Source organism: Rhinolophus ferrumequinum, chromosome 20 (genome assembly GCF_004115265.2).
Source record: "Rhinolophus ferrumequinum isolate MPI-CBG mRhiFer1 chromosome 20, mRhiFer1_v1.p, whole genome shotgun sequence".
NCBI classification, from domain to species: Eukaryota; Metazoa; Chordata; class Mammalia; order Chiroptera; family Rhinolophidae; genus Rhinolophus; species Rhinolophus ferrumequinum.
This window is the reverse complement of record NC_046303.1, coordinates 7,706,440-7,724,968: the sequence shown is the minus strand read 5'-3', so window position 1 is coordinate 7,724,968 and position 18,529 is coordinate 7,706,440. Positions and strand designations below refer to the sequence as shown.

At 42.5% G+C, this 18,529-nt stretch overlaps 1 protein-coding gene across 7 annotated transcripts in view; it reads right to left on the bottom strand.

Annotated features, from left to right (window-relative positions):
* The window catches only part of ELMO1 (engulfment and cell motility 1), a 479,853-nt gene that overhangs the window by 107,926 nt on the left and 353,398 nt on the right, over positions 1-18,529 (bottom strand). Inside the window, exon 1 of one of the 7 annotated variants that reach the window (XM_033088371.1) lies at positions 14,557-14,784. The exons of the other annotated variants lie outside the window; for them this stretch is intronic. The gene's annotated coding sequence lies outside the window, so the exon portion shown is untranslated. Of the gene's footprint in view, positions 1-14,556; positions 14,785-18,529 lie in introns of those variants that run through there. 7 annotated transcript variants of the gene reach the window in all.

Below are 18,529 nucleotides of genomic sequence, written 5' to 3'. Positions count from 1 at the left end.
AAATAATGAGAGTTAAGGTGTGGTGTAGTCTTCTAGAATGATTTCAGTTCATAATTACATGGGTTTTAGTTAGATGCAATCATTCTTTTACATTTACCCCCACAAACATGAATATTTGCACACTCACATGATATTAGTCTTCCTAAACTCTGACCCCTATTGAAGAATACTTTTTTACATTTCTGATTTCCCTATGATAAATTACTTGATTTGGAATAAGAGAGTCAAGGATCATAGAAATTTTTAAGTTCTTGATACATATTGCCATTTTCAGGAAGATTGTACAAATATATATCTCAACAAATTAAGATTTTGCTTTGCTAGCGATTTATATATTTTGTTATATATATATATATATATATATATATATATATATATTTGTTTTATATATAGAAATAACTAAGCTTTATATATAAAGCTACCTGTGCACTGAGCTTTATCTAGTATTACATATTAGCATATTGCTGCCCATAAAATTCATTGACGATGTTTTAGTCCCCTCCATGCCTGTTTTCATATATCATTTTAAATTATAAATTTGTTAATTCATATTTCCTATCAAAAGAGATATGATAAAATTGATAAAATTTCCTTTGATAAAATTGTCAATGATTATCAGTTATTTAATAATAGTTCTTGGATTCACAAATTGATTCTACTATTTCTCTGTTTTCTAGTTTATTATTTTTTATTATATCTTTCCTCTTGCCTTCTTTGTTCTTTTGTTGTTATTTTTCTCACTTCAGTTAAATCCTTAGGTCATTTACTTTCATTCTTTCTATAAAAAGAATGGTTTTTTAGGGCTAGAGATATACCATAAGAGGAGAGTTTGGGCTGTATCGTGTAAGTTTTGTCATGGCATGTTTTCACTGTCATCATTTTCTAAGTAGCCTTTAATAATAGCTTTGATTTCCTCCTGGATTCAACAGTTATTTAGGAGCCTGTTACTTTCAGAATTTATGAAGGACTTTTGGTAATGGAAGTGACACATTTTTTAAATAAGTTGCCCGGATTCTTGAAAAGAAGGCATACTTTCAGTGTAAGGTGCCTATTTAATATGTACCTATCTGTTGACATTAATTATATTAAATATCTTAAATGTTACGTTTGAAGCATAATATAGTAATAATGCAATGATGTGTTAGCCCAGCTATTTTCCTGTGCATTTCTTCACGTATTTCTGGTTTTTTTCTTTTCCTTTGGATGATATTGGTAGGCTGTGAATAAAGATTCTAGAAGATGACCATTCTAGTTTTATTTTAGTTTGACTGTTTTATCCATGAAATGATTCTTGGTCCCCTTTAAAGCTTTTTGACTTAATATCTTCTTTGATGTCCATATTGCCATTCCTGTTTTCTCTTCTTTCCATTTGTGTGCTGTATTTTTCCTTTAAAATTAATTTCTGTTAATTACATAGGTGATTTGTTTTGTGAGTAGAACATGATTGCATATTGTTTTTCAATCCAATTTCAGAATTTTGTCTTTTCACTGGAAGTTTGGCCTAGCATGTTTATGGCCACAATGGTAGTTCACGTCATTTTTTTTTTCCCTCTCTAGCTCTATGTTTTAATGTACTGCGCAGCAGAATCAGTTGATGGTGGTGTTCGTGGGGTGTATGTGTGTTGTTTTTAAACACAATTAAGCCTCACTTATGATTCTGAGTTATAAAATTGGGGTGACCCTGGGTCTAGGTCTCTCAATTTTTAATAGACTTAACAGGCGGTTATAATGAGCACTAAACCACAGCTTTAAATATTTCCATAACAAACTCTACTTACAGTTCTCTAATAATTAAACTCAAGAGTAAGCGTGTTTTCCTATATGGATAATATTGTAAAGGGTTTTGATTTTTATTCACATTTTATTGCGATTTATATTTTTCAAGAATTCACTTGAATGATTAAATTAACATAAATGTAAAAAAGCGATGTGTCCTTACAGTAAAAATGTGTACAGAAGACTATCATTTTAAAAATAAAAGTCCTCTTCTGGGTTCCCCAGTCTCATTCTTCAGCATTAGCTATTCTTGTCATTGTCTTATTCATTCTCCAGACTTTTTGGACACATATACTTTTCGTACACAAATACATTCACACACCTACAGCGCACGTGCGTGCACACACACACACACACACACACACAGACAAACACACTCTCCAGGGATCACATACTATATATCGTTCTACCACCTTCTTTGTCATTTTCTCCTGTCAAATATATAGAGAGTCCATTCTATGTAATAAACTGTTATTATCAAAATTCATTTAAACAGATGCCACTCGGGTATCCGGCATGACAACTTGGTTTGGAAAAGCCTATTCAAGAGTGGAGTTCTGTGCTCTTCACCGTGGGATATTTTTGCAAATGTACAGAGTGGTGGTCTAGGACTTACTCCACTCGAGGCTTACGAGTCTGTTACTAACTAGATAATACTGTTCAGTATGGTTTCCTATCCTGTAAGCTTTTCACTGTGTTCTAAGATTCCTGAGAGAAAAGTCTAGATTGCCTTTGTTTTGGATTCCTCCCATTTACCAAGCACAGTGCTATATCCTTAGCATTCACTTCATAAATGTTTTGTTGAATCAATGAAAATTGATGGCAATGCAACATGTCTACACTTTTGCTACTCTTCCGAAATACGAGCTCAACGGTTTCTTGTTTTCCTGAATGCAAGAACCAAAACCAAAGCCTGAGGGACTGAGATCGGCATCCGTGCAAGGTCAAGGCTGGTCATTCACTCTGGACCCGCTTCTCCAGAGTTCCACCCTGTGGGATCAGGAATTAGCAGTGGTCACTCAGATCATGGAGGCACAGTGCAAGGCTGCTTGTGGGAGGAGCATTCAAGGGAGAGGCCAAGAGTCTGCCCACCAGAGCTGGACACCAGGATGGGCACACCATTCCAGCTGCCACTACCAAGGGGATGGCGGTGTCCCAGGGAGAGGACCTCCGCACGAGAACTGAGGACTCACTGGAGAGATTGTATCTATGCTATTACTTGTGACAATAATTTCAAGTGAAGAGAGCTTGAAAAGGACAACAGGGAAAGGTCTTCTTTAACAAAGAATGAAAGGTCTGAAAATATTGAGTTTTACCAAACACTGTCTAAGAGGTTGTAATAATTACCTACAAGTACTTCACAGGCCTTCGAACCCAGGTGAGGCATGAACTGCTGGAGGTGCTCTGTGGAGGTGTGAGAAAGTCTTGACAGGTAGTAATAATGAAATTAAATTGAGAAAAATTACATTTCAGCGGGGGATTTAGGGGAGTCTCCCTTGTCTGTTAAACAAGGGTCCCAAAGGATACGTAAGTCATTTAAAGTCAAGCTGGGCGAGTTATTTGAGAACAGAAGAAATCATTTTAAATGGGGGGGGGGTCGGTTGGGAAGGAAGGAGAGAGCTGGTGTAATTTAGTCCCATTTTTCCTATTGCTTTGAAGGGTTGTAACCACCTCACTTCCAACTCTAGTTGGGAAGGAAAAATCACTGAGATTCCAGGGACTCAGAAAACCAGTATTACAGAGACATCTAAGCTTGGTGTTATTTACCCACCGAATTTACTCTTTGAAATGTGTTTGGTCAGCTGTGCTTGGCTTCTGTGACTAGCTGTATTTGTCCAAAGGCTAATTAGCTCGAAGGGTAAAAAGATCAGTGACTTCATCCATAATCTCGAGTGACTGATAAAATCGAACTGCCAACTGGTACCCGAATAGATGCTTTTTTAAAAAGGATTAATAAGGCATGCCAGCTCTTCTCAAATATTAGCCTTTCCAAGAATAAGACAGGATTAAAAAAAAAAAAAAAAGACAACTAATTCTTTTTTTTTTTAAAAAACCCTTCAAACATTTATATGGTCATTTCATAAATAAAACTTCCAAAATTCTGTGGGAGCACGTGGGTAGTACTTGACGGGTGACTCATGGGTCTGCGAGGGTCTTAGGCAGAGGTTGTTCGTTTTGGTCCCCGGTAACACAACAGGCTTTTCATTGGTCAGCACTTACTATGCACCACGCATTAAGGGTTTGACATGTTGTTAACTCAGTTGGTCTTCACAATAGCCGAACAAGGCAGGTACTATTATTCTTCTGCTTAACAAGTGACACCATTCAGGCCCCAAGGTCACACAGCTAGTAAGACTTCAACCCAAGAGCTCTGGCTCCAGTATTTTTGATCTTAATTGCTCAGCTGAACCACTCTCAGGGGAAGGAACCTCCACAAACGTCCTTGAACTGTGGAACGCCACAACCCTGATCCTGTCTTCTAGGGCAGCGGTCTCCTAACGCTCTGTTTTTTTGTTTGTTTTAAACCTATATACCCCCTCAGACGTTTTTAAGTTGGCGGTTGAAAGGTGTCGTTGACGTTGAAATAGTTGCAAAGAATATAATTTTCAGTGTACTACAATATTAATATTTTTAAAAGAAAACTGTTACATTACTTTTCAACGTATTCTTGCATATACATACAATAGTGATTTGATACCTATAATTACTCAGGTGAAAACACATGAATAAGCTCTCCTTTAAAAGTTGGAAATTTTACATCATCAGTGTTGGCCAGCGGGCTTTTTCTGTAAAGACCAAATACTATGTTAGGCTTTCCAAGAAGTCTCTGTCACAGCTGCTGAACAATGCCACTGTAGCAGGCAAGCAGTCAGAGGGGATACATAGAAAAACGGGCATGGCGGTGTTCCCCTCGAATTTTATTTACAATAAGAGGCTGGGGCTTGGATTTGGCCCACAGGTCTTTGTTTGCCAACTCCTGTCCTGGAACTAAATTTCCATAATTCCAATTCTACCCCCCATTTTCCCCACTCTATCTAGATTCTACTCATACAGAATTTTATGTTTAATCATACTATCCTACTTTTCTGAAATTATATATGTACACACACATGCTACATATTCTGTGAATAGAAGGCTGAAAAAATCTTCTTGACTGGGTTTATACACTTTGGGCAACATGGCACTGTAAGGTTGAAGTGAGAGAAAGCTTTTTTTTTTTTTTTTGTTAAGCAGGTGAAGGGTTTTGGGAAGGCCACCAGTGCTGTCTCAAGGTGGTCAATTTTCACGTGTAAGTGGAAACTGAGAATGTGGAAATGGATTACCTTAGAGCTACCCACGCCTGCCTTTCCCTCGAAAAGTCTTCATTCACATCCTTCAGGGGAATGAATACCCCGGCAGAAGTTGAAGACTGTTTCTGAAGCATTAGCTACAAATCCACATGCAGGTAGTGAGGCTGGAACGGAGACACTAGACATCGGTCAGTAAAAAAAACATGGACTTGGGAATCACACAGACCTGGATTTGAACTTCACTCTGCCCCTGACTAGATGGATAATAAGCTAACTCTCTACATCTGTTTACTTACCTGTAAAAGGGGCCACAAATGCCTTTCAGTATTGCTCTTAACACTCTACTGAGACTGTGCTCGGAAGAAGGACGGAGACTGGATCGGTGCTAAAGCCTCCGTAATGTCCACGCCATCCTCAGAGTACAGAAGGATGCACTCTTGGATAAAAAACATATCCTGATGGACCACTGCACGCGGTAATTTTAAAATGATAACTACACTAAAAATGAAGAAAAAATAAATGTTTGGGAAATTCCATTAAAAAGACCGGTGTATACATAAAGTGCCTAGCACGTAATTGGCAGAACTGTTACTCCCACCATGCAAGGGTTTCTGGCATTGCTCTAGCCTTGAAGCAAGTGGCTGGACGTGAGCTCACGAAGGACAATTATACCAGTGATGGGAGACAGGGACAGACTGCCACGCGCAGATGGTGTGATCACTGTACAGTTACTGTAGTGTTCAAACGAAGGGCTAAGAGATGGTCCTATCCACTGCTATTTATACGTACACCGAGGTGACATGGGATTGCAACAGGTCTCTGCCACCACAATTATAAACTCTTTCTCCCTTAACAATTCTAACAGTTTGCAACAGTTTTGCTAAAAGTGGAACATTTTTGGTTCCTTTAGGCTTCCTCTCGGTTGCTTTGCAATACTGGAATAGTGCACAGCTCTTGAGTTTGTTTCTATGGTTCAGTTTTTCTTCGGTGTTCATTTTCAATTCCGTGCCAATGGAGCCATAGAACGAAGCAGGCTGAGAAGGGAGGGCGAAGGCAAGGGCAGTTATAGGCCAATTTGTTTTCAGCAATTACTTTCCAGTTGTTTTCAAAGACCTCTTACAAAAGCCCGTTTTTTGAAAGTGGATATTTATTCTTTAGATAATGGGCATGGAAATGGACTCAGAAGAGAACACACAAATAAATTAGTGACTATTATATAAGTAACTGTGTCTTGTTGGAAATTTTTTTTTTATTGTAGCTGCTATATTCTGGCTGATTCCAACTTTGAAGCTAAGGATTGCACGAAAAATAAATCTCCAGGTTAATCCTAGATGTTCACAGATTATCTATGTTCATAATAGTGCCGAGGCCTACAGTTGATGCACAGCAGGCATTCAGCAAATAGTGCTTGTTGAATAAATTGAGGGAATGTGAATGTTGCCCCTTGTTAATAGAGACATATCAGCAAGTCCATTAATTTTCCTGAGCCTCACTTTCTTCCCCTGTAATAAGGTAACTTCATGCTGCTACCCTTCCCTCCTTGCCTATGAGCCCATTGAGACCAGATGTAGAGCCCTTAGACAGCCGCCATTAGTGCACCGAAGTTGTCACCAGAATCTATTTGCCGTCCCAGGACTCAGGTTTCTTTAAGATCCAGGATGCAAGGGGTTTATAGTAAATAGGTAACCAGATATAACAAAGGAAGAAATCAACCCTTCTCCGCTCTTGATGGAATACATAATTCAGGGCGTGAAGTGCGTGGTTTATGGGACAGGGGCAGTAAAGAAAGCTACGGAGAAGTGGCTGGGAACCTGCATATGGAGGAACAAAAAGTATGCACATCTTTCAAGGCAAAGAAGAAGAAAGACCAAATTGGGGCAGGATGGCTAAGGCTTGGCTATCCAGAAAGATTTACAGGCCATCTGCAGAGACCAAGTATTTATGGCAGGTCACAGCCTTCCTGAAAGCGGCAAGGCCTGCCTAGAAGCACAATATTGTTTGATCTTGACTGGCTTCCAAACTCAGGAAATAATACATCACCATCCTGGAGCTTCTGCTATTCTAGCTCCAGAAACATGTTTCCAATTATTTCTCTTCAATAGACAAGGCTGAGTTGTTAGGAGATATTAGATTTCCAACAATAATAGTAACACCTTATGTTACAATCCACAAAGTACATGGGGTATGTTAATTCATTTGTTCTCTAAACATTTCTACGTATCAGATGGAATAGATATGATCCATATTTTACCCATGAGGGAAAAAATACTAAGATTGAAAAGGTATATGGCAAGACCTAAACCTTACTAGTGGCGAAGCTGGGACTTCAGCCCAGGCTCTTGGTTCTAGATACACTGCTCTTTTCTCCCTGGGTGGCGTCCAGTGACAGCAGGGATTTTTCACTCATCAGCAGCCCTGTGAGAAATGCACAATTACTTCCATTTTCCCAGACGAGGAAACTAAGGTTCACAAAGATTAAGCAGTCACCTACCTAGTTCTTGGGAAATTTTACAGAGGACAGAGGGATCGCCCACAAGCTGGTCTTTGCAAAAGTTCTTGGGTCTACTTTGCAGGGACATTTGAGTCTGGCTCATGGAATCTAGAAGAGGGACTTTTAGCCCCTGATCCCCACCGCTCTCTGAAGCTGGAAGGGTAACACCCGCAGAGCCCAAGCCTGAACTGAACCCTGAACATTAAGTAATCTAGGTCTAGGGACAATACCAGTGTGGGTGGCTTTTAGACCAGTTCTGCTTTGATATCACTCTTTGTATATGATAGTTTCTGAATGCCGATTTCACATTGCTGGCCCAGGAGACATGAGAGGGCTCCATCTCATCTGCTGGGACCTGTGGCCTGGTTGGCTCTGGTGAGAAATAACTTCTCCCAAGCCAAGGACTCATGAACTTGATGTGCTGCCAGTCTGAAGGCCCGAGTCCCACTAGCTGATGGCTGCTTCATTCCAAGCCGGCAAGTGAATGTTAGAAATGGCCCAGATGCTATCTCAAATGTGGAGCTATAATTCCAACCAAGTCAGGACGAAACTTTATTTCATTATGCTTCAGGTCTGGGAATGATGCCAGGGAACTGCTCTCCTTGACAGCTCTCTCATCACTTATAGCTCAAAGGAAAAGAAAAGTGAGCTCCCAAAGTGCCAGGATGCAGCCCTCCTGTCAGATGGCAACACCTCCACGGAACAGCTGAGCCAGAGGGTGAGTAAAGAACTTTCATTCCCTTATCCCCGAAACCCTGCATACTGATGATAATTCCCCGTATGTTCCTTTTCAAAGTCTTGCACAAGGCACAGAGCTAAGGAAAGGACAGAGGGATACTCAGTCAGGTTCAGCTATAAACCAGTTCTGACAGCTTGGTAGTGGCTGACTTAATGCTGTGTTAAGAAGGATGCCCAGGCTGTATGTGACAGAGCCAAAGACTGGTATGATTGATGGAGCATGGGTGCTAGAGGACAACTTGTTTGGAAGTGTGACACACGTATGACTTTGCAAATCCCCAAGGCCAAACTCCTCTTTGCCCATGTAAAGATGCTGAGGAGCATACAGGTTTAGTGACTTGCAAAATTTAGTTACTAAACTGGAGACAATAACCCAAGGCCTTAGATTCTAGGTTACCGCTCTGTCATCTACACAAATACTTTGCTCGTCCTGGATTTTTAGATTCTCACAGATGGCTTGAAATAAGCTAGCATATTTGTGGACTTCCAAGTCCTGTGCTAATGCAAAGACAATTATTGTAAGGATCATTTCACTTATAGAATATACAGCATTTCCCAGCACCTCTGCACTCCCTGGAATCCCACAGCACTTCTTCTCACTCGTGATTGGCTAGACGTCCTTAGCTTGGCCAAACATCAGCAGACTGACAAAGTCCCTCAACCCTGCCTATGGATTAATCTATCTGGTCTCCCAGTGTTGCCTCAGAAAAGAAGATTGAGTCATACCATGGAAAGAAAGAAGATACAAGATGAGAAAAGAAGTTGCAAGGGCCCACACAATTTAATCCAACAAACGTTATGGAGTGATTAAGTCATTAGGCTTTCTCCTTGGGAATTTTGTCCAACTTGCTGGAAATGGGTAGAGTTTGACCAGAAGCCATACCTGATACCAGGTGATGGTACTGAACTCTATGGATTCTTTTTTTTCCCTTTCTCAATGTTTTTTGGAATTCCTAAAAGAGCTCTTTATTAACAGAAGGCTTAGGGGCACCAAGCTTGTACTTAGCTTTATTTTTCCACTTGCAGATTTGGTTGAAATGTCAGTGTTAGGACCCGATGCCTCCGAGAAGACTTTGCAGCATGATTTTAATCTAGTTATTGAAGAGGCTGATTATATTTTCATGGTTGGTTATACTTTAAAAAAATAAAAAACTTTGGGTGAGTAGATACATAAGATAATATCTCATGTTGAAGGTAAAAATTTTAAGACCAAATTAACTGGAAGTACGACTTAGTCAATATTTTCTAGCTCAACAAACTTTGCAGAATGGAACAACATGACAGCCATGAAATCATCCCTTCACTTCAATTTATACTTGTCTTCATAAAAAAATATCTGGGGCTGAGTTACTTTCTCAATCGTGGTTTTCTAAGCTTGTTTTTAAAATAAAACCCATGTTCCCCGAACATGCTGAGTTGAGGGAGGTGGCAGGACCAAGATAGCTGGGGACTCAACACACAGAGGGTGAGTGTTGACTGTCTACAATGGGAAAGCCACACCTCTTCATCCCACCAGGCCAAATCGTCACGGAGAACCCAAGATTGACTTTCGTGGTGTGTTTGCTGTGCACCATGGCTAAAGGGAAGGCACACATTTGTGAACACTAATGTTCGGTTTCTCTCTCTGTTACCAGAGTACATCTCCCAGGAACCTCACGGAGATCAAAGAGATGAAGGCACCATGGCATGATGATGAAGTGACAGAAGTAACTGGCCTAGTGTGTAGGCACGTTCACTGAGAGTCCAGTACTGTGCTGTCCAGTCGGGCAGCACGAACCACAGGTGGCTACGGCCTTGAAACACGTGGCCAGCGTGACTGCACAACCGGGCTTTCAATTTCATTTAATTTTAGCTAATTTAAATTTAAAAATGGACACTCACTTTGATTCTTAGAAAACTTTTAAGTATGCTCGGAATGACCTGCATACATGAATCTATTGTTTTTAACAATAAATTTTATGAAATCTAAATACAGATTTCCTGTGAAAATCCAGTCTCCAAACTGAGTCACGCTGTAAGTGTAAAATAACATCAGACTTCGAAGACTTAACATGAAAAACTGAATATAAATATTTTGTTAATAATTTTGTAGTTGAGAATTGAGATGATGAGATTTAGGACAGACTGGGGTAAATACTATAGATTATTAAAATTCACAAATCTGTGGTTTTTTTTAACTTTTTTAATGTAATTAGTGAAAACCTGAAATTATGTACATAACTTGCAGTATATTTCTAGACAGTGCTGGTCCAGAAAGAGATGTACCATCTTGTTCCTGTAGGACCTTTTTCTTTGAATAGTTATTAAAATGGTCTTCTATGCATACCCATACCTCGGGTCATAGCAGAAAGTGTGTAATGTTAGGCACGCGTAGCTCATAACCCAGTTTTAAAACCTACTCCTAAGACCCGACAGAGTCCCTTCCCTAGCTATGTGACCTGGTGTAGGTTCTGGTCTGTGAAACTGGACATCTTGAGGAGATCAGTCGTTTTTCCTTTTAGCAGTCTAACTCTTTCTCTTTCATATTTCATTTATAAGCTTTCGGTGGGAATGCCAGTGTATAAAACAGACAGAAACGGAGATGCTTAGGTGAAATAGAAGGGAAGAATTCACATGCTCTCCCCAGCCCCACCCCACCTCCGGCTCCACATTATCCCAACTCTGAGGGGCACGGTTTGAAAACATCACTTGATGATTTCCAGGCCTGATCTCCTGCGTCTTCAGCCACTCCATCCATGTATGGTCACTGTCACTACCTGGGATCTTTTTATGAGCCGGGCCAGTCTCTCGTGTTCACAAGGTCTGCAGAAAGCTTGGTGGCCCTGGTGATTCCCACAGCCATGGCGGGTCACGCACATCCCCAAACCGGCTGCCCTGTTGTTCTTGGCCCTGCAGGACCCTCACCATTGCTATGGCAACTGCAAATCCTTCCTGGCAAATGCAAGCAAAGGGTAGCCATGGAGCTCTCACAGATGGCCCAGGAGGTGCTATGTCATATAGACACTGCCTCAGTTCCTACCAGTCAAATAAACACTCTGCGGAATAAGGGTGCGTGTCATGCAGTAACACAAGGGCAGTAACAAATGGGGCATTTTGGTGACAAGCGTTTCCTTAGCTCAGACTTCTTTTCCTAAATGACATTATTAACAAGTCACCAAACTACCCCAAAATGCCTTTGGAATTTGACTTATTGCCATGACTGTTTAATTCATCTCCCTGTGGCCTGACTACCAGACAGCGAGCGGAGGAGACCTCCTTCTCCCCCACTCACACTCCTCTCATCCACGAAGACAGCACACGAGTAAATCAGCATGTGTGAAAACACCAAGCACTTGCCAGTTCCTAGATGGATATGGGTAAGCATGGGCGCGTTCCTTTATATTGTGGTGACTCAATTTCCTCATCTAGAAAATAGGTATAAAAATAGGCCTGCTGGGCTGCTGTAAACCATCAATCAGTGAGTTACTGCAGCTACCTAAAATGTATTGAAAGGTGCCTGGTACACAGTAAATGCTCAAGGCAGGCTAGCTATTGCTGTTGTGACTAACTTTATTCCGATTACTGGGAGAACTGAGGGATTGGATCATTCTAACGTTCAGTGCTGAATTTCAGGGATTCGATTCAACTTATTTACATTCACCTTGAGTTATAGTGGGGAACTCGGACGGTTGCTTGAAAAATCTAAGGGAATTCATTTTTCTCGGTCTTTCCATTTATCTTTCTGGTATTGCCCCACATCCTAGAGATGCCAGGAGGAGGCGAGGGAAGAAGCCTGCTCCCTCAGGAGCAGACGGAACAAGGGTGCTGTTACCCGAAAAAACATTTCAAGTCCCATCGCTCTAGTTTACCACCCCTTGAGGCTCAGGAGGGAGAAAATCACCATGTTCTAGAATTACTTCCAAGACTTCTTAATGAGAGCCTTAAGTGAGAATGCCCAGGGTCTCATTCAGGAGCTTAGCTCCAGCTCGGGGCCACAGGTCACAGCCACGGGGCCGTGGCAGAATTCAGGGAAACCCACTTGCAACAAAAGGAAATAATAAACTCGAGGGCATAATAAACGCTTGGCCACTCTCCCCGGACAGAGATCCTCCTTGACCCTGAAGTGGGCTGTCGTCAAAGTGTTACGTGATTATGCATACAGGTATTTTCTTAGGCCCAGGGGAGAATTGCAAATTCTTAGACTTCCATGATCCAAAAATAGGTGAATAACCACTCTTAATTTTTTTTTTTTTTTTGCATTTTTAGTGTTTCTATAAAAGGCTGCTTTTTCTCTCATTCTTGCCAACAGGTGCCAGCACTTCACTCATGTAAAGCGACACTAATGGGGGAGAGAAGAGACCAGAAAAGAGTGGAGGATCATTCTAATTAGATGACTGCCACTTAATGTGCATCCACCAGACACAAGAGTTCCTCAAAATTGCGCGTGTACCAAAGCGAACTGAGCAGTGAGACACAGGAGGGAGAGTTCCCATGTACACACTTGCCTACAGTCTGGTGGAATTCTCAATTTAGCATACCATCGTGAGGCCTTGGGATCAGAGGGCAGCTAGCATTTCTGGAGAGGCCTTCAGCTACCAAACGGGTCACTGACCAGGTCAGGTGTCCAGGTTCCCTGTACGTTGTGCACTGTCCCCCCAGTTAGGAAACGCTGCACCTCCTCCTGGGGTAGCAGCCCCACCTTCTCACTGCTCACAAGACTCGGAGGTCTCTTCCAGGCACCCGTTCACCTTTGCCCTGCTTTCAAGTCTCCTCTGGGTGAAACCTTCCTTGCTCTTCCGTTTCTTGACCCAACCATCACAGGTCCTACTTAGGACACGGCGGATTCTAGTCTAGAGTTCCCTCATGAAGACCCACGACACTCTCTTCCGTCAAAAGGACATCGTTTTAAAGGACAAGCCAATACGATGTCCCTGTACCAGTACTGCACATGCATTTATTTATAAACCAGACGATAATGCTTTTTTCGTTTTTCTTCTGTCTGCTATGGGAGCCCAAGTGGGCTGTAAATGGGAGACATCAAGTGTGCTGTCAGTCATCCCGGCACATACGATAGGGAATCACATTCAAAACAAAACAAAACAAAACAAAACAAAACAAAACAAACATTTCGCAGTGGGGAAGCCTCAGGATCAGCACATAAAGATGTTGGGGAGAGGCTCTCAGGCAGAGATGGGAGCTCTAGGTTCAGCCCCTGCTCCCTGCATCCAAATCAAAGGTAGCGCCGTTCTTCTCCATGTTCAGAAGGACTGTCGTTCCCCTGGAATCCTACACTGTGCTCGAGTTCTGTCTTGCCACAGATATTTTTAACTTTGCAGCTAGAAGGGTCCCTCAAGGCACAGAGCTCCTCCTTCCTCCTTCCACACGTTACCCCTCCATCGCCGGTGTACAGCCCTGCTTTCTTATTCTTCTTGCTTCCACCCAACAAAATTGAAAATTTCATCACCAGTGTCAGAGAATTAAACCCCCGAGAGCAGAGCGATAGCTCAGAGCATCCCTTCCCTGGCAAAGAGCCAATCCTCGAATATAACTTTGCAAACGTTCTCGGGGTTTCAGAGGTTTTAAAAGGATGCAAAACAGAGTCATTTTAAAGCATGGTTTTTGACAGCTAAGATATCTCTGAATATAGTTCAACTCATCTTTGCAATTCATTTTTTTTTTTTTTTAAGAGAGAGAGCATATTTTAATTTGGAGACGGGTTTCGCGAAACAAGGAAGGGGCACGACCTAGCTCGGTGGCACACTCCCCGAGCTGAGAACAGCAGCGCACACAGAAGAGACTCTTCCTTCTGCGGCTGGGGGTCTGAAGAAGTGTGTGACAGACCATTGTAATAACATCTCTCTTCACAATGCAAATGCCAGCAACACAATCGAGCAGCTCAAGGCTCGGCTGTGTGCCTGCACCTTTCTCTTTCTTCCCAGAAATGCACAGGGTTGACTCTTAATAATTTAGTTTTCAAGCATCTTCTTTTGAAATGGATCCGTACCCAGGGAGATAAAGCAAAACTCCGCGCCTCACAATAATCCCAACTAAACAAATCAATGTCCTAGTATAATACCCAGTTCTGCAGATCCGACCGTACCCAAGCAGCTCATGCAGCCTTTGAAATACAGAAGCTCAAACATCACGGGTCCCTTAGAATGCCGACCCTTCCATGCATCTGCTCCAATTCACAGTTTCTTCAGCAGACAATAGGACAAAGCTACATTTGAGCTCAGGCTGCTAACACCAGCGGACAGATATGTAAGACGGAGGTTTACTCACCAAGCTCCCGTAAGTCCATCTTTCCCAACTACAAATACTGCTTCTAAGCTGCTGTCACCACCAAATGACTTAGAGCCGTCCCCCAGAAGAACAATGTGCTAGAATACCAGATGGTTCCTGAGGAAGCTTGTTCATGAAATCGGTTTCCAGTTGAGCCATGTGAATGGAGACCGGCCGCACACCTTTGAATGGTCTACACTTCAAGTCCAGAAGAATAAGCATGTAGCTTTGCTTATGTTTATGGAGCTGGAGCCCAGGGGTGCTCCGATTGGCAGGCATCGCAGGCAGATCAGCCAATCAAAAGGAACTTCCATTTCAGGGAAACTCCTGCTCATTTATTTAACATCTTCCGAGATCATCGGTTTTTCTAGGAAGAGCTTTTCTCTGATACTATCACAAGAGAAAAATATGACTTCATCTCATCGTTCGTGTCTAATGCTCATTCATCAATAAACATATGCCGCCTCTTCCTGGTACGTCTCAAAACCCTCACTTTTCTTTATAAAGAACTGAAAAAGGAAAAAGAAAAAGAGGAAGAAGAAGAAGAAAAAGAAAGAGCTGGTGATGGGCTGGCGATAGTTCAAATTCATCAGCCTCTACCTTGTTGGGAGCAAGGAGGAGGGAGCGCCAGGCCCAATAATTACTGATTCTGTTACCACGGAAACAGACTGGCTGCAGGGAGTGGGATTCGTGTAGAACATCTGCTGCCAGACCCATAATCAACTGCAATCTCATCTCTCCCCCTCCCTACTTCTATTTGATTGCAAGTTTGCTTTCTCCCTCCTTCTCTTCACACACAGTTTTTGTCCAAAAATACCACGTCACCACCTCCCTGTGTACACAGAGCGCACACACACCAGGCATGCTCTCATGCCCAGAAATGCATGCATGCAAGAGTGCATGCAAAGGTGCAACCCCAGCAGGGTCCCACGGGAGGATCCATACGCCGATAAATTCCTGCTCAGGATGTAAGTCAACAGCCCCTCTGGTGCCTCCACCCCTAACTAAACCTTCCTGTAAGTTCACCTAAAAATAAATGGGGTACCTTTTAAAATATTTGTCATCTGGCAGCTCTGAAAGCCCCCAAATAAAAATTTGCACTGGCATTTCTCAGAGGGCATTGTGGTGGTTCCCAGCAAACCTCTGGAATGAAGTAATTAAACCAGGAGGCTTGTGGAAGATGTTTAAGCACAAAAGTATTTAGGCCCAGTTTCTTCTCTACGCGAGCACCTCACCAAGGCAGTCAGAACACTGGGGATCTCCCTGGGCATTTCCTCAGCCCGGTTACATGAGCTTCCACTCCTCCCCTGCTTGCCCCAAATTCTCCTGATTGCACGACCGGAGTTAATGTCACCAACTCTGGATGCGCTGCTATCTTCCTGTTTAACAGCAGGGGCCGCCACTGAGCAATGAATGGCAGCATGGCCTGATCAGTGCCAGGGCAGGGATCCCGATGGTGGCGAAGACACTCGTGGGTCTGTGGGAAGCCCTCCGTTCTACCGAGATTGGCTGAAAATGGCAAGTGTCAAAGAAGGCTATGATTCTGACTCAAGGCAGAGCAAAAAGAATTATGCTCTGTCCCATTGTCATGAATCCCAAGGCGAACCTTCTCTTTCCTAACCGTCTCTGCAAGCCTGGTGCCCACAAGCCATTGATGACACAGACCAGGCGCCTGGGGGCTGAGGCCTGCTCTTGGCACGCCTCCGGCTCGTGAAGCTGAGGTGAACCATCCATTTATCCACACACCCGCTGTCCAACAGTCAACAGTAGTCTGGGGTCTCCTTTACTCCTAAATGACTCTCAGTCAAAACCGCATTTCCATCCATCTCCAAGTGCTCACCTCTGGCCCGATGGTCTTGATATTGGATTTGCTCTTTCAAGAATCTGAATCCTGGTTTTCCATTTTGTCTCTTTGTGCCCTTTTGTGCTTGGGAAGAAGCTCACCCAAGTTCTGCCTCTCAGGCACCCAAATCCAACACTGGCCGTCTTTCTCAGCTCTGTCCAGACTATCTCTACCCTCGAGGGCCATGGGTATGTCAGGGATATGTCAGGGTTTCTCTATCATATTTCTGGAACATCTGCAATCTCTCCCGCTTACTCTGCTCATTTCTGGGGCCCGTACCTTTTGCCTGTTCATCTTCCTGAGACTGTCCAAATCACCACTGTTTCTATGGAGACACATGTCATTCCAACCAGGTCTTCCCTCAACCAAAATTTGTTTTGTTAGCCACAGATATTTAGTGAGTGTTTATATGACAAACACTGTGCTAGAGACAAAACAAATTAACACAGTTTCTGTTTAATAGCACGGCTCTGGTAGAGGAGACAAACATATTAAAGTATAACTGATAAACGGGTTAGAGGGACAGCTACATGTCATGAGCACAAATAACAAAAAGACTTAATGAGGTGTAGGAAAGTATCTTGGACACAGTGACATTTGAGCTACGAGCTAAAGAAAAGGTGAAAGTGAATGAATTCAAAGTGAGGAGAATGGTGTCCGAGGCATACGGGGTGATACCTGCAAAGGCCATGTGCTAGGAGTGTGGCTTCTTTGAAAACTTGCAAGAGCGCAGTGTGGCTGATGACAGTGAGAATGCTTGAAAGGACAGCGTGCGACGAGCTTAGAGAGAAAGCAGAGGCCAGATCTGCAGGGTCCTAGAGACTACATTAAGGAGTTTGGTTGTTATTCTACAAGCAAGGACGAGCCAGCCATTGACACCCCCTTCCCCAACATAACTCAAAATGTCCCTCAGCTGATCTCAACAATATACGAACAGGATGTCAATCTGATTGAAATAATCTATTTCAAGGCATCCACACACTTGTTGGACTGATCCAGCTAACATTTACTGAGTGATTAACAGTCCATGTAGTGATGTAAGCACTTCATTTGGATTAATCAATTTAATCCTCACAACAACCCTGTGAGGTGTTATTACTATCCTTTGTATACAGAATGAGGAAACTGAGGCATAAGGAGGTTAATTAGCTTGGCCAAAGCTATAAAGATAAAAAGTGGCAGAGCTGGGATTTGAACCAAGTGATTCCAGCTCCCATTTCTCTAAGTGTGATTGACAGGGACCACGTGTATCAGAATCATTTGCAATTCTCATCGAAATGCAGATTTCTGGGGTCCTATCGCTTCTCTCCTAAACAAGAATCTCAGGGAGTGGAGTCTAGGAACATTTTCCCAAGCTCTCCAGGGCATCCTTATACACAGCACAGTTTGAGAATCACTAAGAGATGTGTGTATAAAAGAAGACTAACCCTAAATTAATCTTTAATGCATAAAATGGAGAAAAGTTTTTTTGTTGTTTTGTTTTGTTTTTGAGAATGGGGAGGGCTCACTATTCCACGCCATTCCCCAAAGACCCTTCGACGTCAGAAAAAGGTCACCTTCCTTTGACTAACTACAAATTCTCGAGTTGAGGGTGAATACCAGAGCACAGTTTACAGCTCACTAGCTATGCACACAAAGAAAGAACACGCAGGGTCCTTAAAACGAGATTCACCAAGTAGTTGGAGATGTTATCAGACTTGCCAACAATACGATATGTAGGTCATGTATTATTGTGGACCCTATGAAATGTCATAAATCTTCTTCAGATATTTTTCTCATAGAAAGTTCATTTTTAAGACAGCATTGCACGGTAGGTAGGCAGAGAATTTCTTTCGCTTTCAGTCTGGGCCCCCTTCACCCCTCCTTGCCCTCCCCCCACCGCCTTTATGTATTCAAAAGCTGACAAGAAAGTTCTTTGGTTCACCTAGCTAGTCACAGTTCTAGTTCTGAAAACTAAGCAGTTTCATCTATATGTACAGAGGGGTCACTTTATCCCAAATAGCTACAGAGTATTTGGAGAATCTTCCCAGGAAGTTTCCCATGGAATCTTATCTAGTGGTTTTGTTACTGAGATCACAGACCGGGTTAGTTAAGTCAGCCATTATTAGATAGACCTTCCTTTTTAGACGG